This window comes from Puma concolor, chromosome E1, assembly GCF_028749965.1.
Source record: "Puma concolor isolate L17-30 chromosome E1, mPumCon1.1.hap2, whole genome shotgun sequence".
NCBI lineage: Eukaryota > Metazoa > Chordata > Mammalia > Carnivora > Felidae > Puma > Puma concolor.
In genome coordinates, this window is record NC_141680.1 from 18,030,768 (window position 1) to 18,058,130 (window position 27,363).

The 27,363-nt window shown below is 38.9% G+C and overlaps 1 protein-coding gene and 1 pseudogene across 1 annotated transcript in view; one reads left to right on the forward strand and one right to left on the reverse strand.

Annotated features, from left to right (window-relative positions):
- LOC112855108 (L-lactate dehydrogenase A chain pseudogene) overlaps positions 1 to 22,258 on the forward strand; it is a 39,865-nt pseudogene extending 17,607 nt beyond the window's left edge.
- TAOK1 (TAO kinase 1) overlaps positions 1 to 22,708 on the reverse strand; it is a 147,471-nt gene extending 124,763 nt beyond the window's left edge. The window contains exon 1 of the mRNA XM_025917974.2: positions 22,021 to 22,708. The gene's annotated coding sequence lies outside the window, so the exon portion shown is untranslated. The remainder of the gene's footprint in view (positions 1 to 22,020) is intronic.
- Between the last annotated feature and the right edge of the window lie 4,655 nt (positions 22,709 to 27,363).

Sequence of the window (27,363 nt, forward strand, 5' to 3'; positions counted from 1 at the left end):
CATGAACCATGAGATCATGACCTGAACCAAATCAAGAGTCAGATGCTTAACTAACTGCGCCACCCAGGTGCTCCTAAATAAACTGAATTTAAATGCCTTGTCACAAATAAAATTGAACCCAAATGGTTTCACTGGTAAATTCTACCAAATATTTAAGAAAGAAATAACATCAGGGCACCTGAGTGGCTCAGTTAAGCATCTGACTCTTGATCTCTGCTCAGGTAATGATCTCAATGTTCATGGGATCCAGTCCTGGTCAGGCTCTGTGCTGACAGTGCAGAACCTGCTTGAGATTCTTCTCTTTCCCTCTTTCTCTGCCCCTCCCCTGCTCATGCTTGCATGTACTGTCTCAAAATAAACATTAAAAAAAAAAATCACATCAGTTCTACATAAACAGTTCTAGCATAAAAACACTTAGCAATTTAACTTAAGAAGTCAACAATACCATGATACCAAAATCAGATACGAACAAGAAATCTACAGACCAGTATCTCCCTTAGATATGAATGCAAAAACTCTGAACAAAGTATTAGTAAATAGAACCTAGCAACTTATGAAAATAATAATGTATCATCACCAAGTGGAGTTCATCCCTGGAGTGAAAAAGCAACCTATATAACTCATTATATTAGACTTAAAAAGTATAATTATATGATTTCAGTAGAGGCAAAAAAAAAAAAAAAAATTGACAAAGTTCAATTCATTCATGGCAGAAACTCAGCAAACTGAAAATAGAAGGAACTTCCTGAACTTGATAAAGAATATCTATAAGACTACAAGAACCCTACAGTTAACATCGTATATAATGATGAAAGACTAAGTACTTTTCCCATAAGATGGGGAACAAGGCAAGGATATCCACTCTCACCACACCTATTCCAGATTGTACTGAAGGATCTAGTCAGTGCAATAAGGCATGCATGCATGCATGCATGCATGCATGCATAAATAAATAAGCAAGCATTCACATTGGAAAGGAAGAAATAAAATTATCTTTAATCATAAACAAAACTGTCTACTTAGAAAATCCCAAATAATCTATAAAATAGCTTCTCAAACTTACTAGTAAGTGATTTCTTAAGGTTGTACAATACAAAGTCAATACACAAAAATCAACGTATTTTTACACAGCAGTAGCAAAACAAGTTTGGAGGAAAAAAGTAACATTTACAATAACATCAAAAATCATTACTTAGGAATAAATCTAACAAATATGTGCAAAATTTGTATGCTGATAACTACAAAGCACTGATGACAGAAATCATAGATAACCTAAATAAACAGAGAGATACGCTCTACTGGTAGACCGGAAGACTCAATATTGTTAAGGTGTTCATGCTCTCCAAATCGCTCTCCATGATGCCATACAATCTCAAAAGACTAATGGTCTTTTTTTTTTTTTTTTTAAAGAAACTGACAAACGTATTCTAAAACTTACATTAAAAAGAAAAGCACCTAGGGGCACGTGGGTGGCTCACTCAGCTAAGAGTCCGACGTCGCCTCCGGTCATGATCTCGTGGTTCTCTGGGTTCAAGCCCAACTTCAGGCTCTGTGCTAATTATGCTCTCTGGAGTCTCCCTCTCTCTCTGCCCCTCCCCCACTCACACTCTGTTTCTGTCTCTCTCTCAAAAATAAACAAACATTTAAAAAAAAAAAAAGAAATTAAGAAAGAAATAAAGGGGCACCTGAGCGGCTCAGTTGGTTAAGCATCCGACTTTGATTTCAGCTCAGGTCACGAGCAGTTCATGGGTTCCAGCCCCGCACTGGGCTCCACGCTGACAGTTCAGAGCCTCCTTGGCATTCTTTCTCTCTCCCTCTCTCTCTCTGCCCCTCCCCTGCTCGTGCTCTCTCTCTCTCTCAAAATAAATAAATAAACTTAAAAAAAAGTTTTTTATTTTATTAATTTTTTATGTTTATTCAGTTTTGAAAGACAGAGACAGAGCACAAGCAGGGGTGGGGCGGAGAGAGAGGGGGACACAGAATCCGAAGCAGGCTCTGGGATCTGATCTGTTAGCACAGAGCTCGACACAGGGCTCGACCTCACGAATTGCGAGATCATGACCTGAGCTGAAGCTGGATGCTCAACCAACTGAGCCACCCAGGCGCCCCTCAAAAAAAGTTTTTTAATAAAAAAAAAAAAGGAATTGATAAACTAGACTTCATCAAAATTGAAAACTTCTGTTCTCTGAGAGGTAATATTAATAAAAAACAAGCCTGAGAGAAAAGATTTGCAAAACACATACCTAACATGTTAATTAACTTGGATTTAAATGAAATTTAAATTTTTTTTTTTTTTTAACGTTTTTATTTTATTTATGGGACAGACAGAGACAGAGCATGAACGGGGGAGGGGCAGAGAGAGAGGGAGACACAGAATCGGAAACAGTCTCCAGGCTCCGAGCCATCAGCCCAGAGCCTGACGCGGGGCTCGAACTCACGGACCGTGAGATCGTGACCTGGCTGAAGTCGGACGCTTAACCGACTGCGCCACCCAGGCGCCCCGGATTTAAATGAAATTTAAACAGGCAGCTGGATGGCTCAATCAGTTAAAACGTCCAACTTCAGCTCAGGTCATGATCTAGCAGTTCATGGGTTCGAGCCCCTCACTGGGCTCTGTGCTGACAGCTCAGAACCTGGAGCCTGCTTCGGATTTTGTGTCTCCCTCTCTCTCTGCTCCTCCCCTGTTCATGCTCTGTCTCTCTCTGTCTCAAAAATAAATAAAACATTTAAAAAAATTTAATTTCTAATTATAATACTCAGAAAACTATAGAACTCCCCCCCTTTTTTTTTTAAGTTTTTTTTTTTTTTTTCCAACGTTTATTTATTTTTGGGACAGAGAGAGACAGAGCATGAACAGGGGAGGGGCAGAGAGAGAGGGAGACACAGAATCGGAAACAGGCTCCAGGCTCTGAGCCATCAGCCCAGAGCCTGACGCGGGGCTCGAACTCACGGACCGCGAGATCGTGACCTGGCTGAAGTCGGACGCTTAACCGACTGTGCCACCCAGGCGCCCCTTAAGTTTATTTTTTGAGAGAGCAAGCGAGCACAGGGAAGGGACAGAGAGAGGGAGAAAGAATCCCAAGCTGGCTCTGCACTGACAGTAGAGAGCCTCACGCGGGGCTTGAACCCATGAACTGTGATATTATGACCCAAGCTGAAATCAAGAGTTAAACGCTTAACCCACTGAGCCACCCAGATGTCCCTAGAACACTTATGATAGAAAGTGAAAAAGACACAAAGAAATGGAAAAACATTCCATGCTCATGGACTAGAAGAATAAACATAGTTAAAATGTCTATATTACCCAAAGCAATCTACACATTTAATGCAATCCCTATCAAAATACCACCAGCATTTTTTCAGAGCTAGAACAAAGAATCCTGAAATAGCGTGGAACCACAAAAGACTTCGAATAGCCAAAGTAATCCTGAAAAAGACATCACAATTCCAGATTTCAAGCTATATCACGAACCTGTAGTCATCAAGACAGTATGGTACTGGCAGAAAAACAGACACACAGATCAATGGAACAGAACAGAAAACCCAGAAATGGACCCACAACTATATGGTAACTAATCTTCAAACAAAGCAGGAAAGAATATCCAATGGAAAAAAGACAGTCCCTTCAACAAATGGTGTTGGGAAAACTGGACAGCAACATGTAGAAGAATGACACTAGACCACTTTCTTACACCATACACAAAAATAAATTCAAAATGGATGTAAGACCTAAATGTGAGACAGGAAACTATGAAAATCCTACAGGAGAACACAGGCAGTAACCTCTTTGACCTCAGCCACAGCAACTTCTTACTAGACACGTTGCCAAAGGCAAAGGAAACAAAAGCAAACATGAACTACTGGGACTTCATCAAGATAAAAAGCTTCTGCACAGCAAAGGAAACAATCAGCAAAACTAAAAGGCAGCTTGCGGAATGGGAGAAAGATATTTACTAATGACATATCTGATAAAGGGTTAGTATTCAAAATCTATAAAGAACTTATCAAATTCAACACCCAAAAAACAAATAACCCAGTCAAGAAATGGGCAAAAGACATGAATAGACACTCTTCCAAAGAAGGCATCCAGATGTCTAACAGATACATGAAAAGACGCTCAACATTACTTATCATCAGGGAAATATAAATCAAAACCACAATGAGATACCACCCCACACCTGTCGGAATGGCTGAAGTTAACAACACAAGAAACAACAGGTGTTGGTAAGGATGTGGTGAAAGGTGAACCCTCTTGCACTGTTGGTGGGAATGCAAACTGGTGCAGCCCCTCTAGAGAACAGTATGGAGGTTCTCAAGAAACTAAAAATAGAAATACCCTAGGACCCAGCAATTACACTATTAGGTATTTACCCAAAGGATACAAAAATACAGATTTAAAGGGGTACATGCACACCAATGTTTATAGCAGCATTAGCAACTATAGTCAAACTATGGAGAGAGCCCAAATATCCATCAACTGATGAATGATAAAGAAGATGTGGTATATACACAATGGAATATTACTCAGCCATCAAAAAGAATGAAATCTTGTCATTTGCAATGACGTGCTCAGAGCTAGAATGTATTATGCTAAGTGAAATAAGTCAGAGAAAGACAAATACCATATAATTTCACTCATATGTAGGATTTAAGAAACAAAACAGATGAATACATGGGAAGGGGAGGAAAATAAAAAGAGGGGGAAACAAACCACAAAAGACTCTTAATGACAGAGAACTAACTATGGGCTGACAGAGGGAGGTGGGTGGGTGGGAGATGGGCTAGACGGGTGATGGGTACTAAGGAGGGCATTTGTTGTGATGAGCACTGGGTATTGCATGTAAGTGATGAATCACTGAATTCTACTCCTGAAACCAATATTGCACTGTACGTTAACTAAAATTTAAATTAAAAAATAAAATATGATAACATTTCTAATTATATATAATGTTGGAAGGAGTCATACTCTTAAGAAAATTTAAACTAGCGTCACCATATCCCTTCTTGTTTTACAATCTCTTCTTTTTAACTACCCATAGTTAAACATAGTGGAAACATAAAGTAGTTTAGTCTCTGTGAAAAACACCTGGCAGTTCCTCAAAGTTAAAACACAGAATTATCATATGACCCAGCAATTTCACGCCTAGGTATATACCCACAAGAACTGAAAACAGGTACTCAAAGAAGTACATGTGCACACACACACATGTTCATTGTAGCACTATTCACAACAACCAAAGGTAAAAATCACCCAAACGTCCAACAAATGAATGAATAAACAAACTGTAGTATGTACATACAATCGAGTAGAATTAAGCCATAAAAAGGAATAAAGTACTAATACAAACTACAGTGTGGATGAACCTCTAAAACATTAAGTGAAAGAGGAACCTGGGTGGCCCATTTGGTTAAGTGTCCAACTTCAGCTCAGGTCATGATTTCACGATTTATGAGTTCAAACCCTGCATCAGGCTCTCTGCTGTCAGTGCAGAGCCCACTTAGGATACCCTGTCCCCTTCTCTCTCTGCCCCTCCCCTGATTGTGCTCTCTTTTTCTCTCAAAAATAAACACTTAAAAAATTTTAAATAAATAATATTAAATGAAAAAGGCCAGATACAAAAGGTTTTATATGATTCCATTTATATGAAATATCCAGAACAGATAAATCTACAGAGACAGAGCACAGATTGGTGGTTATCAAGGCAGCATACTATAGTTAATAATATTGTATTGCATATCTAAAAGTTGCTAAGACACCAGACCTTAAAAGTTCTCATCACAACAAAAAAGTATTTGTAACTTTGTATGGTGACAGATGTTAACCAGACTTATTGTGGTGATCATTTTGCTATATAAATATTAAGTCATTATGTTGTATAACTGAAATTAGTATAATGTTATATGTCAATTATACTTCAATTTTTAAAAAAAGATATATTTGCAAAAGTAATTTATGATAATCTGGAATGTTAGAAACTTTTTCTAGCTTAATCTGAGTGATAGGTACATCTGTAAAACTTCATTTGTATAAGTAACCATTTGTATATTTTACCACAATTGAAAGAAAGACCCACAAATAGTTGCCACATAATACAGTACCTTTGTAGGTTTGAACAGTTAACAAAAGAGTGGTCTGTCAGGAGATAAATCACACTAATATGTAAGAGGAACTGAAATGGGAAAGGAAAAAATAGCCCTTAAAGTAATTTAGAATTGGAGCACCTGGGTGGCTCAGTCAGTTAAGCATCCAACTCTTGATTTCGGCTTAGGTCTTGATCCCAAAGGGATGGGATCAAGCCCCACGTCAGGCTCTACGCTGAGCATGGGGCCTAAGATTCTCTCTCTCTCTGTCTCTCTCTCTCTCTCCCCCCTCTGCCCCACTCCCCTGCTCGTGCGCTCTCTAAAATAAAATAATAAAGTAACTTGGACTCAAGGTAATAATACTAACACTTTATACCAAGTACTGTTCTAAGAACTAACTATACATATAATAATGCATCTAATCCTTCTCATAACTCTACATGACAGGTATTATTATTATCCTCATTTTACAGATGATGAAACTTAAGCCCAAAAAGGTTAAGTAATTTGCTCAAGGTCACACAGCAATGAGAACTTTCCCCATGATAATAAACTTATTTTTTTTTTACCATAACATACATACCTATGAATATACAACAAAACAAAAACGAAGACAAACTAAAACTGGCATTCTCACAACTGGCATTCTCACTAAAACTGGCATTCTCACAACTGGCATTCTCTACAAAAACCAGAGACCAACAGTAACATTTCTTTGCCCCATCATGAAACTTCAAAGTCAGCATCATCCTCTCACCGATTTCAGTCTGCAATCTTACCTAACTATAAACCTCACTCAGAAAGGCACCATCTACATCACCCTTGATCTTCTACTCTGAAATAAGGCCTCACAAAATAAAAAGTACTTACTTTCTCACAAGAATGTTAAAGATACTTGGAAAAGAGAACGAAGAATAAAACATATTCCAAAGGAAAAAAATCCATAACTTCATAATCTACTGGATGAATACAGGTGAGAATAGAGGTTAAAAGAATCAAAAACAATCCCAAAGCTTCTAGCTTGCAAGGTTTTAGAAAGGTTAACAGAAATAAAAATAAATGGCCATAAAAGTCTTGCACACAAATGTTCATAACAGCTTTACTTGTAATAGCTAAAATCTGGAAATGATTCAAATACCAATAAGTAAACAGATAAATAAATTATGGTATAACAAAACAATGGAATAATACTAAGGAATACAAGAAATGAACCATAATATATGCAACAACATAAATACCACAGACATTATGCCAAAAGAATACAAACAACAACAACAATACACACTGTATGATTACATTTCTATGAAACTAGAAAAGACAAACCTAATTCATAGTAATAGAAATCACATCAGTGGCTGCCTAGGAATAGAGTGAGTGATTGCAAAGGGTTATAGGGAATTTCCAGGGAACAGAAAAATGCTCTTTGTTGTCACTAGGGTGACAGTTACCTGAACACTAAAAATTTGTGAATTTTACTGCAAGTAAATTATACTTTGGTTAACGCTGACTAAAAGAACATTATTAACTTTGAAACTGGTAAATAAGGGGAACCTTTTGCAAGGGGAAATGAAAAAGATGAGTTCATTTTATATGTGTTGAAACTAGCATATCTATGAATATCGAAGAAATACAAGACATCTCAGGCAGGCATTTGGAGACATTTAGAGTAAGGGGCCAGTAAAATAAAATTTTTAAGAAGGGGACAATAAATAGCACTAAGCATTACAAGGAAGACATTTAGAACCACACATGAATATTTATTCTCCTTGAGACTTCTCAAAAACATTTTTCTAAGTTTATTTATTTACTGGGGGTGGAGGGGCAGAGAGGGGGAAGGGGGGAGAGAGAGGAGGGGAGAGAGAAATACTCCCAAGCAGGCTCCACTCTGTCAGAGCAGAGCTGGACAAGGGGCTCAAACCCATGAACCGTGAAATAATGACCTGAGCCAAAGCCAAGAGTCGGACGCTTAACCGAATGAGCCACCCAGGCACCCTGAGTCTCTCTCTAAACTCAAAGTCCTGCTCCCCAAAAATCGACCTAATAAAAAATGTTTTTATTGATTTTTTTTGGCACTTAAAATATTAAAAAAGCAAACAAGATCAGGAGGACTAAGATCACCGGTATATTTATGCTCTTAGAAAATTTTTTGCATATTTTTGCACACACTAAATTGCTAAAAAATACCAATAACATTTACATATCCTAAATTTCCCATGTGTACCATACAGGTAATTTACTAACTACAAATTTTTTTTTAAGATATTTTACTTTTAAGCAGTCTCCACACCCAACATGGGGCTGGAACTTATAGTCACAAGACCAAGAGTTGCATGTTCTACCGACTGAACCAGCCAGATGCTCCTAAACTCTAAATTTTTCATGTCTCTCATTTGAAGTGCTTGTAAATGTGTACTGCTGTTCTGCAGACATGCATACTAGGAGGTTTTCCTCCTCCTGCCTAATTCACCATTCAAATGTTTAATACCAACCATCTTTGAAAGGATAGATAAGAAATTATGATTGCTTGTACAAAGGGGTACAGTGTGGGAAGGGGATAGACATGGAAGGATAACTTACTTTCCATGGTGTATCTTTTTTGTATATTTATTTTTTAATTTTTCAATGTTTATTTTTGAGAGAGAGAGAGCATGAGCAGGGGAGGGGAAGAGAGAGAGATGGAGACACAGAATCTGAAGCAGGCTCCAGGCTCTGAACTGTCAGCACAGAGACCGATGTGGGGCTTGAACTCACGAACTGTGAAATCATGACATGAGCCGAAGTCGGACCCAACCGACTGAGCCACCCAGGCACCCCTGTATATTCTAAATTTTATACCATGAACAGTTATAACTTATTCTAAATAACTTAACCTCTTTCCATTATTTAAGGCCTTTTCCAACTTTAAGGCAAAAGCTGATGATTTCCCAAAGGCAACCATGGTGCCAAGATGCAAGTATGATGGAAATACTTTGACTAATTTACTTCTCACAGGCCTTTGCCATTATAGACAGCCTTAGCTCTTAGCTCTGTCCATTAACTTCATGTAAAAGTACTATTAGCCTCTAAAAGATAAGCTCTTTCTTTGCCTCATTAGAAGCTGGAAGACAGTTTTACAAATCAGATTTATTTCCTTTAATCTTTACTAGTTTTTTTTATAAAATCCTGACTCAGCCTTCTCCTTGACTTTTCTATTCCCAACAGCCACATTCCCTCTAATTCTAATTATCAATACCCCAAGACTAGTAATTCCCATACCTGAAAGGAAATTCTCACTAAGAGAAATAGAGAAATAAACTACATACACTAGTATTTCACGTACAAAGAAGTGACGAAAAATTTTCATATTCAAACATTAATAACTCTGTTATGATATAGGCAGATATCAGAAGGTGGTAAAAAGAGAATTAATGAATACAAAACAGCAGCTTTTAATCTTTGAATCTTTAAAATGTAGTGAAATACTCTAAACTTGTGAAATCTCAGTAACATTCTGGAGAAATGTCATTTACAGGAAGAACACTACTGCTAATTCACTTCAGTCTAATTAACAATATTAAGTCTGAGGGGGCCTGCCTGGCTGGCTCAGCTAGTGGAGCGTGAAACTCTTGATCTCAGGGTTGTGAATTTCAGCCCTACACTGGGTGTAGAGATTACTTAAAAGCAAAATCTTTTCCAAAAATTAAGTCTAATTAGCAATATGTGATTGATTAGTCAAAAAGTTTTTTTCCTCCCTTTACCCTACTGCCATGTAGATTCTACTTAACCTGGTAGAGTACAACTAGCTCAGGTTTTACAGACATATTCCTGGCTCCATTACTTACTGGCTACACAATCGTAAGTTCTTTAACCTCAAGCATCGGTTTCCCCACTATATAATGGGGCTGCCACCTACCTTGCAGAAATGTTGTAAAAGATTAAAACAAAAATATATCTTAAAGTATCACACACACAAATAAATGTTCAGTAACTGGCAGCTCTACTACTACTAAAACTCTTACCATAAATTTCAACATAATTAACTATTTAAAAGACTAAATAAGCTGTAACTCAACATATGGCAAATATTTACTATGGCTGAAATATTTCAGTTCTCTTCTTCAGAATGCACAGTATGACTGCACTTCCTTACCTCTTCTGTGTAATCTGTTAAGACCATAGGATTTGTTTTGGCCAATGAATAAGCCAAAATGACATGACCCTCTTCTAGACACTTTAACAGCCAGTGAGTTATTAGCAAGTTTCCTTTCTATTGCCATGGAGATCGCGAACAATGTGTTAAAATGGAGCCTCTATCAGTCTGAGACCCTGCATAGCAAGAACAAGCAGAAGCCCCCACCAACCCACACTATACATACAGCATGTCAAGCAAAAAAATGTCCTGTTAAAAGCCACTAAAAGTTCTGAACTGTTTGTTACCACAACATAACCTAGTCTCTCCTAATACACAACCAAAGCCAAAATCACTATCTTTCTTGTTTGCTTACAAAACAAAGTCTTCCTCAACACATCCTTTCCCTTACCTCTAGTAAACCCCTATCAATTTTTCTGCCTTAATGTCTCTCAAATCCATCATGTCAGCTCTCCTTATTTAGACTTCTGTAATAACCTTCTAACCAATCTTCCTACATATAATTTCTGCCCATTTATTCTCCATAATACCTTCAGAGTAATCTTTTCAAAACACAAATCTGATTAATACACTCCTGCTTTTATATGATTCTCACATCAGCAAAAATGGTCCTTCAAAAAATAACTATAAGAACTGCTAGAAATGTTTCATATTCTGCATGGTGATTACATGACTGTATACATCTGCAAAAATTCAACAATGTTACATTTCATATTTATGCAGTCTGGTGCATTAATTATGCCTCAACTAAACAGTTAAAAGAACTAAGATGGCCCCAAAGTAATTTTTTACCAAATATCCATTCCTAACCCTATAAATAACCTATAGCCACAAACTATGAATCCCTTTCTTAGATATTGATCTTTCATGCTCTCAGGTATTTGATATCCTTTCCAGTCCTACTTTTCTTTAGGACCTAGATAAAATCACACTCCCTCAGGGCTCATTCCAGCTTTCTGAACATCATTAAACTCTACCTTTACTTTTGCTTTAACAGCTCTTTGTACATTCCACTTCCCATAACCTTAGCATTGACTAAACCAGTGCATCTCAATCAGAAGTGATTTTGTTCCCCAGGGGACATCTAGCAATGTCTAGACATTTTTGATTGTCACATGCGGCAGGGAGTGCTACTGGCATCTAATGGGTAAAGGCCAGAAATGCTGCAAAATATCATAATACACAGCACAGATCCCCCCCATAACAATTAATTATCCTCCCTAACATGTCAATACTGCCATGGTTGAGAAATCTTGCACTGAATTATTGTATATACCTATTTGCAAGTCTATATCCCTAACTAAACTGAACTACAGGAGGAATCCAGTCTTAACTCATTTTTTGTATCCGGGCACAGCACCTAGCAAATAGCACTTGAATGTATAATAAATAGATGTCATTATGATAAACACAGTGCCTAGAATATAGGACTCAAAATATATAACAAATACATGTGTTATTAATGAATCTCATTTTAATTAAAATAAACCTAAAGCTACATAGTGTACTGGCTAAACTGGTAGTCTTTATTTATATTTTTCTTTTAAAGATATTTTTTCATTTATTTAAAGTGGGCTCCACACCCAGCACAGGCTCAAACTCACAACCCTGAGATCAAGAGTTGCATGCTCTACCAACTGAGTCAGCCAGGTGCCCTAAGCTGGTAGTCTTTAAATTCAAATTTCATCAATTACTATTTTGATTTGGTGTTTTCATAGTATATGCCAACAAATCAAAAGTTATAACCTGAGTATCTCAAAAGTGTTAAGTGAAAATTGATTTCCATACTAAGATAAGCATGAGTATACCAAATAGCTTAATCACTATGCATCAAAAGGAATAAAAAAAGAACACTGTTTCAAAAAAATGTTTTCATCTTATCACACAGTACCACCTAAGACAAAGTAAAATAATGGATACTAAAATTTAGAATACCAGAGCAACTGGCTGGCTCAGTTGGTGGAGCATGCAACTCTTCATCTTGGGGTTGGGAGTTCAAGCCTGAATGCTGGTTGTAGAGATTACTTAAAAATAAAAATAAAAGCGGCGCCTGAGTGGCACAGTCGGTTAAGCATCTTGACTTCAGCTTAGGTCATGATCTCAGAGTCTGTGAGTTTGAGCCCCGCATCAGTCTCTATGCTGACAGCTCAGAGCCTGAGCCTGCTTCAGATTCTCTGTCTCCCTCTCTCTCTGTCCCTCCCCCGCCTCACTCTCTCTTAAAAATAAACATAAAACATTTTAAAAATATAAATAAAAAATTTAATACTAAAATTTAAGGATACCATTCCAGAATCCTAACTTTAATCCAATATAATTTATATTAACAGAGTAACAGTGCACCTTAAATTAATGTCAAAAATAGACATTTTTAGGGGCGCCTGGGTGGCGCAGTCGGTTGAGCGTCCGACTTCAGCCAGGTCACGATCTCGCGGTCCGTGAGTTCGAGCCCCGCATCGGGCTCTGGGCTGATGGCTCAGAGCCTGGAGCCTGTTTCCGATTCTGTGTCTCCCTCTCTCTCTGCCCCTCCCCCATTCATGCTCTGTCTCTCTCTGTCCCAAAAATAAATAAACGTTGAAAAAAAAAATTAAAAAAAAAAAATAGACATTTTTATTATTTAATAAACATTTCATATCTCAAAAACAGAATTTTATTGTTAATGACTGGATGTACCACCTCAAAGAGTCATAAGACATATTTTAGGTGTTTGCTTACTGTACCTGTTTTACCATTCCTACCCTAATATATTCCACACCATCACGTAGAAGGTTGAATGAAGATCTGCACTTTCAAGACTTTTAAATGAATCAGATGACCTGTTAAATTTAGTTGTTTAGAGTAAAATATCAGGAGGCTAATTATCCAACTGAAGGTAAATTTCTGAAAGAATGATACATTATTGAAGTATCTACATTCCAAATATGGTAAATAAAAGTTCTTTGATTCCTACTCAAAGTTCTCAAAACACACAACTTTCAAAGTAGGTCCATTCTTGCGGATTAAAAACATGTTTTTTTCAAATATCATTTTGGCCCTCCTTACAGGCACAAAATCTAATTCCAATACTAAAACTACCAAATGCAAAAACAAAGTAAAATACAAACCAAAATACTCCCATCCCCCTTATCATTTATTTTTTATTAAATAATAAATAGCACTTACTTCCTATATATTCAACCAGTGACAGAAAAAATTTCATTTGGTAACAATCCTTTATTTAGGATTTTGGGATAACAACTTTTACTATAGTTATAAGCCTCTCTTGCAAAACTTAAATTCTTCTAATTTACTGTATTATCTAATACATATTACAAAAACAAAATTCACATATCAATATTTTTATTTGCTTCTAAAACCATGCTATTCTTGAATATAGTGGTTCTCTCCAACCAATTCACTATATATTTGTATGTATATGTGTAATTAGTTCAACCAAAATGTCACATAAACGAAGAGATACCCAAATTCTATACTTTCCATCGCTAGCAACCCGAGTCTATTATAGGACATTCCTTTTCTAAATAGAAAACTTTCACATCTTTTCCTTCTTTAAGTCCTTTTACTCTAAAGTTTCACAGCATTATTTTACAGAACTTGAATATTCACACATAATACACAAAAACATTTTGTCAGTACCTAAAATGAAGATAAAAGGAAGGATCTTTTCATTACTCTATTTTCTCAATAATGGAAAAATCAGCGCTAACAACTATATATGTCAAAGTAAAGAATTTGAAAACAAGCACATTATATTGTTCCTCTGGGACTCAGAACCCTTAAATTCTAAGGAACAAAACCAACAAACACCATACTCCTATAATGTGATGATCCATTATTATAAAACATCACAATCATCATCTATCATTTACATAGCATGAGATTACTGAAACACTACATGTTAAATACTATCACACATACCATACAGAGTTTCTATGCAACAATAAAGTTTCCTTATCAAGTATAATTACAGGTAAATAAGTAACTTTAGTCTTTCCAATCAACAATATAGATGCTTTTAGCAAAGAGAGAAAGCTTTCCCAAAGGAAAAGCCTTCCCCTTGTTTAGTAATGCTGTTCATCAAGTTTTTCTGAAATTTCTTTCTCAGTCTCAGTGGAAATAAATTTGAAGAAATCAGTAAAAAATACAGCCTAGAGACTCATAACTGCTACCACAAGTGGACTAAAAACATCAACCAAAACATAAGGATATGGTAAAATGTCATGCACTGAAGCATACTGAAATTTTAAAAATATACTTAATATACTTATCTAATATATTTAAATAGTCACCTTACAAATCCTGTTAAAATATATGCTGCAATATTTTTAAAATCCACATATACCCCAAATAAAAATAAAAGACATTTTCTCAATATGCTCCAAATAAAAAGTTTTCCTTCCTTAAAAAATAAATTTTGCAATTCCTAAGAAACTGCACTCATACACACAGGCTATGACTCTAGATATGTAATAACACAGGTTCCCCAATATAAACACCTCAAAAGTTACCATCACACCCAAAATGGCTGGTACCCTTACCGGGATCTTTTAGACAGAGTCCTTAGTACCCTAACAAGATGTGCAGCCTAATAAAGGTAAATATGCATAACATAACTATCAAATAGACTAGAGACTAGAATCAGGAAACACTGGAAGTAGACTTATTAAAAGAAAAAACAAGTATATTATACTTCAGAGGCATTAAAAGTAAATACATAAAGTAAAGGCATAAAAAGATGATGTAGCGCCTGGCTAGCTCAGTCAGAAGACCATGTGACTCCCGATCTCAGAGTCATGAGTTTGAGCCCCACCTTGGCTGTAGAGATTACAGAAAATAAATAAATAAATATACACTTTAAAAAAAGGGGGGGAGGGGGTGTGCCTGTATGGCTCAGTTGGTTGAGCATACAACTCTGGCTCAGGTCATGATCTCATGGTTTGTGGGTTCAAACACCACATCAGGCTCACTATCAGTGCAGAACCTGCTTCCTATCCTCTGCCCCCCCTTTCTACCTCTCCCCCAAATACGCTCCCTCAAACAAAGTAAACATTAAAAAAAGGTAGAAAGGATGAGTTGAAAAAGAAATTTTTAAAAAATGTAACTGGGTAATTAACTTGAATGTACATATTTTTAAAATGTAACTGGTTATCCAGAGCACATAAAGATACAGCCAAAAAAAAAAAAAAAGTTTGCTGGGATGCCCAACTCTGAAGTTTCTTAAGCATCTGACTCTTGATTTTGGCTCAGGTCCTGATCTCATGGTTGGTAAGCTTGAGCCCTGCAGAGCCTGCTTGAAATTTTCTTCCTCTCTCTCTGCCCCCCTCGCCCTGTGTGAGCACACTTTCTCTCTCTCTCTCTCTCTCTCTCTCTCTAAAAATAAATCAATAAACATTAAAAAAAAAGTTTCTCATTAGAATGCTTACCCTTACATACCACATTCTGATTATTTCCTATTATTTTTCATTAAAAAAAACTGTTATTGTAACTTACTAAATTGAATTCACTAGCCATTATTAAGTCACAACCTAAAGTTTGAAAAACACTAGCTTAGAGGAACTGACAATCCCAAGGAACTGACAATTCCTTGCTTTCATGAGTATCTAGTTTAAGAAAATATTCAGGAGGTGGAAAAAAATGAAAAGACAGAATTCCCCCAGGGCAGGTATCATGTCTTACTGGCATATGATCATCATTTAATGTCTGTTAATTAATATATTGTGGAATACAAACCACTTTCAAGGTGAGGATGTACAAAGGGAACCTATAAAGATAAGCTTAGGAGAGCAGGAGTACTTTGGATGCCTTCAAAGCTAGGAAGGTGAAAAAAGCTCCAGGATGTGGAAGAGTGACATGAAATGACTCTTAAATAAACAAATGAAGTAGAAAAGGGAAAGAAAATTTCATTATTTAGGAAAGGTTTATCCACAAAGGAAAAAGAATATCTCTTGTAGAACTAGCCAGTAGTCCACTATAGGTATAAAAAGTTTGTAAGCTACTCTTAGAATTAGAAATTCTAATAATTTAGGGGCGCCTGGGTTGGCTCAGTCAGTTAGGCATCCGACTCTGAAGCTCAGGCTTGAGTTCAAGTCCTGAGTTGGGCTCCACGCTCAGTGTGGAGCTGACTTAAAAGAAAAATTCTAATCATTTCTTTCAAAAAGGTATGTCCAGCTCCAAATGTATTAATCCAAATCAAAATTATGGAATGCACTTCAGTGTTAAATATTAGACTCCCTGTATTCATTTGCAAACATTTATTAAACAGCTAGTGTGTGATAGCCAACAACTTACTGGGCACTTACTATGTATCAGGCAATATGCTAAGTACTTAACAAGTTATCCCATTTAAACCTAACAACCTTGTAAAGTAGGTTCTATATTCATTTTATAGATGAAGAAAGTAAGGCTTAAAAAGTCACATAAAGGTGGGGGGGGGGGGGACCTGGGTAGCTTAGTAGGAAGCGACCAACTCTTGATTTTGGCTCAGGTCACAATCTCCCGGTTTGAGCCCCGCATCAGGTGCTACACTGACAGTGTAGAGCCTGTTGGGATTCTCTCTCTGCCCCTCCTCCCCTTTCTCTCTCAAAATAAATAAACTTTTTTTAAGTTACATAAAGTAATTACACAGCTAATATTATTAAGTGAAATTAAGATATATTACGTGCCAGTTTTATCATTATCAGTGGTTGCAAATCAGAATATTTTGTTCCATTCCATTATTTGTCACTGCTTTTCTCAGAAACTAAATTTTGCATATCTTTCTAAGAGTTCTTTTTTATTTTAAAGTTTATTTATTTTGAGAGAGAGAGACAGCATGAGGAGCACGAGCAGGGTGGTAGGCAGAGAGAGAGAATCCCAAGCAGGCTCAACCCATCAGTGCAGAGTCCAAGGCAGGGCTCAAGCCCACAAACCACAGGATCATGACCTGAGCCAAAATCAAGAATCCTACACTTAACCGAATGAGCCACCCAGGCCCCCGTGCATGTCTTTCTAAATAGAATAATTCACCTTCTTCTAACTCTGCATTTTGTCAAAAGGAAAAATCAGCTCCTTTTCAAATTTAAAGATGTTAGAGGCCACTTAAAAGTAGTTATGTTTAGGGGCGCCTGGGTAGCTCAGTAAGCAGCCAACTGCGACTCAGCTCAGGTCATCATCTCCCAGTTCATGGGTTCAAGCCCCGCATCAGGCTCTGTGCTGACAGCTCAGAGCCTGGAGCCTGCTACAGATTCTGTGTCTTCGTCTCTCTCTGACTCTTCCCTTTTCTCTCTCTCTCAAAAATAAACGTTGGGACTCCTAAGTGGTTCAGTCAGTTAAGTGTCCAACTTCAGCTCAGGTCATGATGTAAGGATTCATGAGTTCAAGTCCCATGTCAGGCTCTGTGCTGACAGTACAGAGCCTGGAGCCTGCTTCAAATTCTGTGTCTCCCTCTCTCTCTGCCCCTCCCCTACTTGTGCTGTGTGTGTGTCTCTCTCAAAAATAAATATTTAAAAGAAGTAAAAAATAAACATTGGAAAAAATTTTAAATATACAACTCTAAAAAGAATGAGTTGTTTACACTGACATTGGCATTTTTAATAGGCTATATATCTATACTTTTATTTACATGCCAGGTATTTATGTGAGTTCAAGCCCACATTGGGCTCTACACTACAGTGTGGAGACAGCTTAGGATTCTCTCTCCCTCTCTCTGCCCCTCCCCCACTGGTGTGCATGTGCACACAAGTGTGCTCTCTCTCTAAATAAATAAACTTAAAAAAAAAAAAAGGTGCCTAGGTCGCTCAGTAGGTTAAACGTCGAACTTTGGCTCAGGTCATGATCTTGTGCTCATAGGTTCGAGCCCCGCATGGGGCTCTATGCTGACCGCTCAAAGCCCACAGCCTGCTTTGGATTCTCCCCCTCTCTCCCTGCCTCTTCCCTACACAGCAATCTGTCTCTCAAAACAATAAAATACAATGTCAAAAAATTTTTTTCTTCTTAAGAACTGTTTCTAGTCCCTCCATACAACTTTTTAATTCATGTGGATTTTTTAGAAGGTCTGAGACATCTTTAATGAAATTAAACATCAATTTTTACCACTAAAAATTAAAATATTTCAACCCAACAATGGAATGGAATGGAATAATACAGGTTTGTATCTTTCTCACATCTTAGAATTTCAAATCTTGAAGAATATTTTTTTTTAATTGATGTTTATTTATTCTTGAGAGTAAGAGAGACAGAGCGTGAGCAGGGCAGGGCAGAGAGAAAAGGAGACACAGAACCCGAAACAGGCTCCAGGCTCCGAGCGGTCAACACAGAGCCCGATGTGGGGCTCAAACTCACGAACCGCGAGATCACGACCTGAGCCAAAGTCAGATGCTTAACCAACTGAGCCACCCAGGCGCCTCAGAAATCTTGAAGAATATTTTTTAAAATCCAGCCATAACAAGTATAAAAACCTAAAAGCAGATAAATGTAACGTTGGCACTCTGTTTAACAGATCAATCTCAATTTTTCGCAAGAAGTTGACTACAGAAATAACACTTTTTAGAAAAGACTCATTCATACATGATTCTGAACATCAGTTAATACATACCAAAAAACCCTCCTAATTTTTTTTTTTAAGTTTATTTAGTTTGGGGGGGGGGGGGGGCAGGCAGAGAGAAGGGGAGTGAGAATTATGACCTGAGCCGAAATCAGGAGTTAAGAGTTAAGCCTCTAGGCTTAACCTACTGAGCCACCCAGGCACCCCAAAACCTCCTAATTTCTAAAAGGTTAAACTAGTATGAATGCAATTATTATAATAGAGACTACTGATAACCAAAAGTGATACAAAGAAAAAATTAACTGATTTTAATACACAAATCAGTCAGATGAAAAACCCAGAATTTATTTCCTGGTAATGTGAATAACAGATTAATCTCAAATCTAATTTCAATGCCAACTGTTGGCCCCTAGAAAATTTCTGAAGTTACTAAGTATTTATATCCACTAAGTATGAGCAAATTACTAAAATAAATTATTCTCTTTATGGTTAATAACAGCATTTAGTCTTCCTGGTGTTCTATAACTAATCAGCTTCTTTCTTATTAATGGACTGACATAACATGGGACCAAATACGTATGTGCCTCGATATACAGAAAGGTTGTTTAATATTAACACACATTCAAGTAACTGCCATATCCATAGTTCTCCTCAAATCTATACTATAGAAAATACAGTAATAATCTTCCATTCAGTTTACTCATACTTTTGTTCTGTACATTGTTCTATTTCTCTAAAACCTCTCAGAGTTTAAATATGTTTGAGAAACTATCTTTTAGTTTGGAAGGTAGGTTACTGTCAAGATAATATTAGACTATTAAACCCAGTTGATTCTTAGAAATTCTTCCATCTATAAAACATGAGAATTATAACGAAATTAACAAATCAGATATCAGAATGCCAAAAGTTAAGTCATTAAAAGGGAATCCAGAGAAAGAGTCAGTTGTGAAAGAACAGGAAGTGATGTACACTGCCATTTTGTAGATGAACTATTTAGAAACCTAAGTACCATACTAAACTGGAATCAACCAAACCCAGATCTCAGTATTCTCTGACAGTGGCATCAGAGGTCAGCCGAAATAACCCTCAGGCAGTTTTTCCTTAATAATGAATTTATATAATTGGTAAAGAAGATACTTTTACCACTTTCAGAATTCCTACCAGCTATGGAAAACGGGGTTTCTTTTTACTTGTTCTTAAGAGTCTCTCTTAGTTCTAGCATGCTGAAGTATAGCAAGAAGTTTACGTACATTCTGTGTATATTCTCTAAATTTTGTAGCCTTCACTGACAAATCTTCTCTGCCTGCATCTTTTCAAGACAAAAACATAATCATTCTCTGCTGAGCAGTATGCTTGGGTTTATACGTGACAATATATATGAATTATCAACAACATACAGAATTAAACTTTACGGCATAATTTCCCATATAGGGAGAAACTCTATACACCAAAACTCTACACACATGGCAGCTTTGTACCATGAAATAAAAATTCAAATGAGAAGTGCTGTTTAAGTCAAAATAAATTTAGATAAAAATCAAAACGAAATAAAGAAAGCAAGGAGAATTCCATTTTCCGAAGAAAAATAATAAAACTGATTTAACATATCATTAATGTGCCTCCTTATATCAAAATCATGAAATGACAGAAACTAAATTGTTGCCTAAAACTACTACTACTAACATCTTTAAATCCCTGTCTTAAAACAGGTTTCAAAATGCAACAAACACACCAAAAAACGTCTGATGGGTAACATTAAATGTAGATGACATCCAGAGGTATTTTAAAATAAGTCACCCACTAAGCAAAGCTTAAACACCAAATGCAACTTGTTAGTAAAATATCAAAACAACTCATATCTGTACATATTTTAGTCTTCACTGCTTTGGGAAAAAAAAGTAATTCTACGAACTTTTATATATGAGACATTTTTAAATCATTTCATCAGTAAATCTAAACACTTAAAGAAAAAAAGTATGAACAGTAGACTTCAAGACTATTCTTTGATCACAAAAAGCACTTTGCAACACACTTCCAGGATGTTAAAATTTTTATTTTTATTTATTTCTACTCTAAAAACAAGTACTACTGTAAACCAGATGATTTCTTTTAAATAAATATGACATGAAGCAAAAGAAGTGGAAAATGACTACATAACACAGATCCTTTCACAGAATAATTAGGCAAATTAATGTCTTCTTTTTCATTTCCTTAACAAAGCATCTCCACAGAAAGGTTTGTAACCTAATCATTTTCAGAAAATTCCAATTTCAATGTTATACAAATAGCATTAACCCTAAAAATTCACAGCTCAAAGAGAACGAAGGTCCATTAAACGGCCTGCCTGTATGCATTAATCTTTAATAATTCTTGAAAAACTACAAAAGTCACAAAAGAAAAAAAGAGAGGGACATGAAAGAGTACAAAATCATTTCATCTGAATCCCAGTGAAAACCCAATGTATTCACACACACACACACACACACACACACACACACACACACACAAAATGTCAATCTAGTGTTTAAAAAGAAAGCGAGAGAGAGACATCAAAACTGTTCGAACATGGCAGGGTCCCTCTCCAGAGACCATATTTCTCAACAATAACAACAGGAACAGATATGCTTCCCAGGGACAGATCTCAGGGGAAGAATATTAAACCGGTACTGTTATCGATTTAAAACCAAGGGAAAAGGGTAACCTTTCCAAGGGAAGCGCCATTACTTCCCACTCCTGCTCCCCCTCCCTTCAGTGTATACACGGGCCTGTGTATGAAGAAACTGCCTTGGACTTCTGCAGCATTGCAGTAGACTAAAGGATGGGGAAGGGGGAAGGGTAGGGGGGAGAAACGCTTCCATCACCCCTACAGGAGTATAGATTTCCTGAGCGGGGGTGGAATCCATCCAGCAGGCTACCCTTCCCAAGAATACAGACACTACAAAGGAGGAGAGGGAGGAGCAGAGGGATCAGAAGAGAAGGAAAGGGACCTCGCGCCTTTAAATCGGGGTGCACAGCAACCCAGTCTCTCCATGAGAGCCACACCTTCCTCGAGACATCCCCTTCCACCACCCCTTCCGGTGACCCTCAGGAAAGAGAAATGTAATTGCTCTTGCCCCTCAAAACGGGAGGGCGCCCAGCTCACCAGCTTCTTCACCCCACCCACAGAATCACAGACCCTCCTTGTCTCTCTCCCTACCCCACCCCCACATCCCTTCTACTCGGAGAGGCCCGAGTGGGCCGAATTTCCCCGCCCCCTCCATGTCTCCCTTTCCCAAAGCAGAGGTGCCCTTACCCTTTCGCCGACAGGTCTGGGCGGAGTAGGCAAGCGCAGCCCCCTGCAGCGCTCGGGTAGCCGCTACGCTGGAGGGCGAGGAGTGAGGAGGAGGGGGCCTGGCGACCGACCGCCGCCCCCCCCCCCCCGGAGCCCCAGCAAGCCGCCCAGCCCAAGCTCTGCGACAAGGGGCAGGGGGGGAGGGGGCGAGGGGACGACCGGGGTCGAGGAGGCGCCCTCAGCGCTTGGGCTCAGCTAAGATGGCGCGGGGAAGTGCTGGGAGCCGCCGCCGCCGCCGCCTCGGGGGAACCGGCCCGGGCCTCGGCCGCCTCCCGTCCTCACACAGCCGAGGCCCTCTCGTCCCCCGCCGCGGCCCCTCGGCGGGCGGGCCCACGCACAGCCCTCCGCCACCACCACCACCCCTGGGAAGGGGGCGCTCACAAAGGGAAGAGAGGCCGCGGGCCGGCCGGCCGGCGGCGGGGCGGGGTCCCCAGGGGCCGGGAGGCCTCAGAGGTTCGCCGGTGCCTCGCGCTCTCGGCCCGTGAAGGGCGCAGGCAAGCGGGACCCCTCCTCTCTCCTTAGACAGGCGGCGGCACCAACTCACTACCTTTGCCACCCTCCCTCTCTCTCTCTCCAAGCCCTGAAGCCACAGAGCCCGGCCGCTGCCCAGGTTCCCCCCCCTTCCCCGACACCACTCCCCTCCTCCCGACAGTCATCCCAGTCTCCGATCTCGCGAGATTTCCCGCCTGACAGGCCCGACCCTGCGCGAGACAAGACTGCGTACGCGTGCGCGCCCTCTCGGGAGCGCGCGAGTGCTTACACTGGGCGGAGTCTTCCCGGGTGGCCCAGAGTCCCAGTCTTAGTCCAGCCCTGTCTCGCTCAGCTGGCTGAACTCTTCTGCCACGCGGGTGTCAGGTGCATTCATTTCACCCTGAAATCTAAGAAGAGCTTATCTGCTCTCCTTCTCCTTCTCTCTTCCAAAAACATCCGCCCCCCCCCCCATAACCTTACGAATAAGAAGCTTGCCCTGACATGTAGAACATCCCATTCTTACACATCTTAATTCAACCCCTCCGTGGAATGCAGAGGTAAACTGGTCAGCGTCATCAGTATATAGTTGAGTATTTGAGATTCTAAAAGTTTATAGTAATTTTTGGAACGGTAATAAGAGTTGCGAATACAGATTAAACCACCCTGTATGTTGGTAATGGTAGGAAAGAGACAAATTCTTGAGAAGTTTTTGGTAGGTTGAGTGAAGGTAAGTTGTTGAAACGTGAGCAGTAAACAAACTAAAGAGTCCTACGGGTCCTGATGCAAGAAACGAATAGAGCTTTCAATTTTTTGTGTGGTGAGAAATTTTTTTAGAGGAACTCCCTTCAGTGGGCTATAAAGAGAGCAGTTTTATTCAAGAACCAAAAAGTGTGCCTGAACTGCAGTTATAAAAAAAAAAAATCTTGGTTCTTGGGGCACCTGGGTGGCTCAGTAGGTTAAGCCTCCTTGGGCTTAGGTCATGATCCCATGGTTAGTGAGTTCTAGATCCAACAGAGCGCTCTACTGTCAGCACAGAGCCCTCTTCTGATCTTCTCCACCCCCTCCCCGCCCTTTCCTCACTGGTTCTATCTCAAAAATCTCAAAATAAATAAATAAGTAAACTTAAAAAAAAAAATCTTGATTCTTCAACTAGTAAGCAGTGAGATAAATATGTGAGACTTATGCATAAAAATGTACTCCAGAACAATTACTAGAAGTTACAGCAAACTAGGAAAGTAAACTGGCTATGATCAGAAAAACAAGACATCCACTTTAGTGTGTTATACATATAATTTATTCCAAATATGCTTTCTTGTAGTAAGGGGTTTTGCTCTGTCAGTCATTACTCTTTTCACCTATATTGTCAACAACTATTAAGTGGCAACCTCCCCTCAACATAAAAACATGTCCTAGTTTCTTTGAGAGGAAAAGAAGGACTAGGATCTTCATCTTTCCTCCCCTTCACAGACAAGCTTCTTGGAAAAGTTGTGTCTTCCCACCTTCACTGCAGCTGATCTTACCAAGGTCAAGAATGACCTACTTGCTGTGTCTAGTGGAGTTTATTTTAAGCCTTTCCTTCTTGACATCTGCAATATTTGACATAGTTGATACTCCTTCCATCTTGAAACTGTGTTCCTCCTTGGTTTTTCAACACAACTCAAAACCAGTTTTCTTAATACCTTCTTGTCCTTAGGGCCTCTTCCTCCACCTACCCTCAAATGATCCCCTTCCAAACCTGATCCCTTCTTCTGAAATTTACAGCAAGAATGTTCTAGTTATTTCATACATTTAGGAATGGAAACAGGCTTTTCTATATAATATTTGTTCTTAACTTTGTATAGAAAATTTCAAACATACACAAAAGGAGTGGGATGTAATAATAAACCTCCATGTGTCCATCACCTAGCTTCAACTATTACCACCACTTTATCATTTTTGTTTCACCTATTCTCCCACTACCTTTTCCCGCCAATGTATTTTTAAGTAAATCTGTAGTAAACCATCATAGCATTTTACCTGTAAATACTTCAATATGTGTCTCTAACAAATACCTTTGTTGTAAACATAACCACAATATCATTATAACACCTTTACAATAACTTCTTATTATTTAATACCCAATCCATGTTCAGTTTTTCCTATAGTTTCCAAAATGTCTTCTTACAGTCCATTTATCTGAACCAGGATCTGAAGTTCTGCACTCTGCATTTGATTTATTGCGATGTCTTTCATGTCTCTTTCCTTGTATAACAGTTCCCCTTCCTTTTTCCTTCCTTCTTTCTTTCTTTTTTGTACGCAGTTTATTTGGCTATGAAATCAGATACCTGTAGAACTTTCCACATTCTGGACTTGGCCAGTTGCAAAATCTGTGTACATACACATGGGCTTATTAACAGTTTTGATACTGCAAAACGTATCAGTTGTTTAATTTCTAAGATTGTATGCAAACAAGAGAATTACACTCATCAATGGTGGGAAAATAAGTTAATACTTAGAATAAGTGCAGATGTTGCACTTTATGTGATTTAACTCCTAAACATTTCTCTAATCCATCTCTTTCTTCATCCCCACTGCCTCTGCTATGGTGGTTCATAACTGAGTTTCTTTTTCTTTTTTTAACGTTTACTTATTTTTTTTTTAACGTTTATTTATTTTTAAGACAGAGAGAGACAGAGCATGAACGCGGGAGGGTCAGAGAGAGGGAGACACAGAATCTGAAACAGGCTTCAGGCTCCGAGCGGTCAGCACAGAGCCCGACGCGGGGCTCGAACTCCCAGACCGCGAGATCATGACCTGAGCCGAAGTCGGCCGCCCAACCGACTGAGCCACCCAGGCGCCCCAACGTTTACTTATTTTTGAGAGAAAGAGCATGTGAGAGTGGGGGGGGGCACAGAGAGAGGGGGACAGAGGATCCAAAGTGGGCTCTGTGCTGACAGCAGCGAGCCTGACATGGATCTCATAGACCGTAAGATCGTGACCTGAGCCAAAGTTGGATGCTTAACCTACTGACCACCCAGACACCCCCATAACTCAGTTTCTCTCTCTTTTTTTTAATGTTTTTATTTATTTTTTGAGAGAGAGAGAAAGAGAGAATGCAAGCAGAGGAAGGGCAGAGAGAGGGGGAGACACAGAATCCAAAGCAGGCTCCAGGCTCTGAGCTGTCAGCACACAGCCCTACGTGGGGCTCGAACCCACAAACCATGAGATCATGACCTGAGCCAAAGTCAGACGCTCAACCAACTGAGCCATCCAGGCGCCCCCATAACTCAGTTTCTAACTTAGGGTACTATAATTGCCTTCCAACTACTCTCCTCATCCCCCAGGATGCCCCATTCTCTATATTGAGGTGAGTGGTTTCAATCTTCCTAAGATGCAATTTCTAAAAGCTGAATGTATCATTTCTCTGCTTAAAACTCTTCCATGGCTCCTCAAAGCCCTCCAGATAAAATCCAGACAAAACCCTGCATACCTCTCTAGCTTTATTTAGGATGTTTGCACTATCTTGAACTATTATTCACTCTTCTGCTAACTGCTAATATGCTGTGAAGAGTATTAAAAAATATTTTTTAAGTGGGGTGCCTGGGTGACTCAGTAGGTTAAGCATCCAACTTTGGCTCAGGTTATGATCTCATGTTTCTTGGTTTCAAGCCCTGCATTGGGCTCTGGGCTGACATCTCAGAGCCTGGAGCCTGCTTCAGGTTCTGTGTCTCCCTCTCTGCCCCTCCCCTGCTTGTGCTCTGTCTCTCTGTCTGTCAAAAATAAATTTTTAAAAAGTTAAAAAAAATTTTTAAGTTTATTTATTTATTTTGAGAGAAAGTGCAAGTGAGCAGGGGAGGAGCAGAGAGAGAGAGGGAGAGAGAGAGTCTCATGCAGGCTCTGCACTATCAGTACAGAGCCTGATGTAGGGCTCAAACTCACAGGCCGTAAGATCATGTCCTGAGCCAAAACCAAGAAGTGGATGCTTAACCAACTGAGCCACTCAGGTGCCCCAAGCATGCCACTCTTGATCTTGGGGTCATTGAGATCAAGCCCCATGTTGGGGCTAAAACCTAAAAAAAAACCTAAAAAACCTAAAAAAACCCTAAAAAAAACCCTAAAAACCTAAAAAAATAAATAAAGGAAAGAAAGTTACAGGGTAAAGAATGGGTACCAACCATGTCTCGACCTTGTTAGAAAAGTTACCCAAGCAGTGGCAAAACCAAGAATAAGCTCTTTCCATACACTGTCTTATTTAATCCTCACAACAAACTTGTGAGATAGGTTCGATTATTATTATTACCTCCATATTATAGGTAAGGAAACTACAGTTCAGAGAGCTATGTCACTTGCCCTGATCACACAACTAAGAAGTTATGAGCTAGAATTTGAACCCACTTGTGAGTGAATCTCAACCACACTCTCTTTCCAACATATTGTACTCCTGGCACCATCAACCGAGGACAGCTTGATGCCATGCACATATTTTTAGTATGTGTAAGACATGCCTGACCATGTGTAATGTCAGTGTATTTCTTGTCATGCATGTATCTTTGTGTGTAAAGGCACCTTGACAATGTGTAGGTGAGTACACTGACTGATCTGGTGTCTATCCAATTAAACTGTCTTTTCAGTGTTGTCACTCAGTAAAAGACCAAGTCATATTCAACTCAATTTAACAAATACTTGTTGGGGGCAGCCGGCTGGCTCAGTCAGTAGGGCATGAGACTCTTGATCTCAGGGTCATGAGTTCAAGCCCCGTGTTGCATGTAGAGCCTATTTAAAACAAACAAACAAACAAATAAACAACAAATACTTGCTGAATTCCTACTGTATGATGTTAGCCTTAAATAAAAT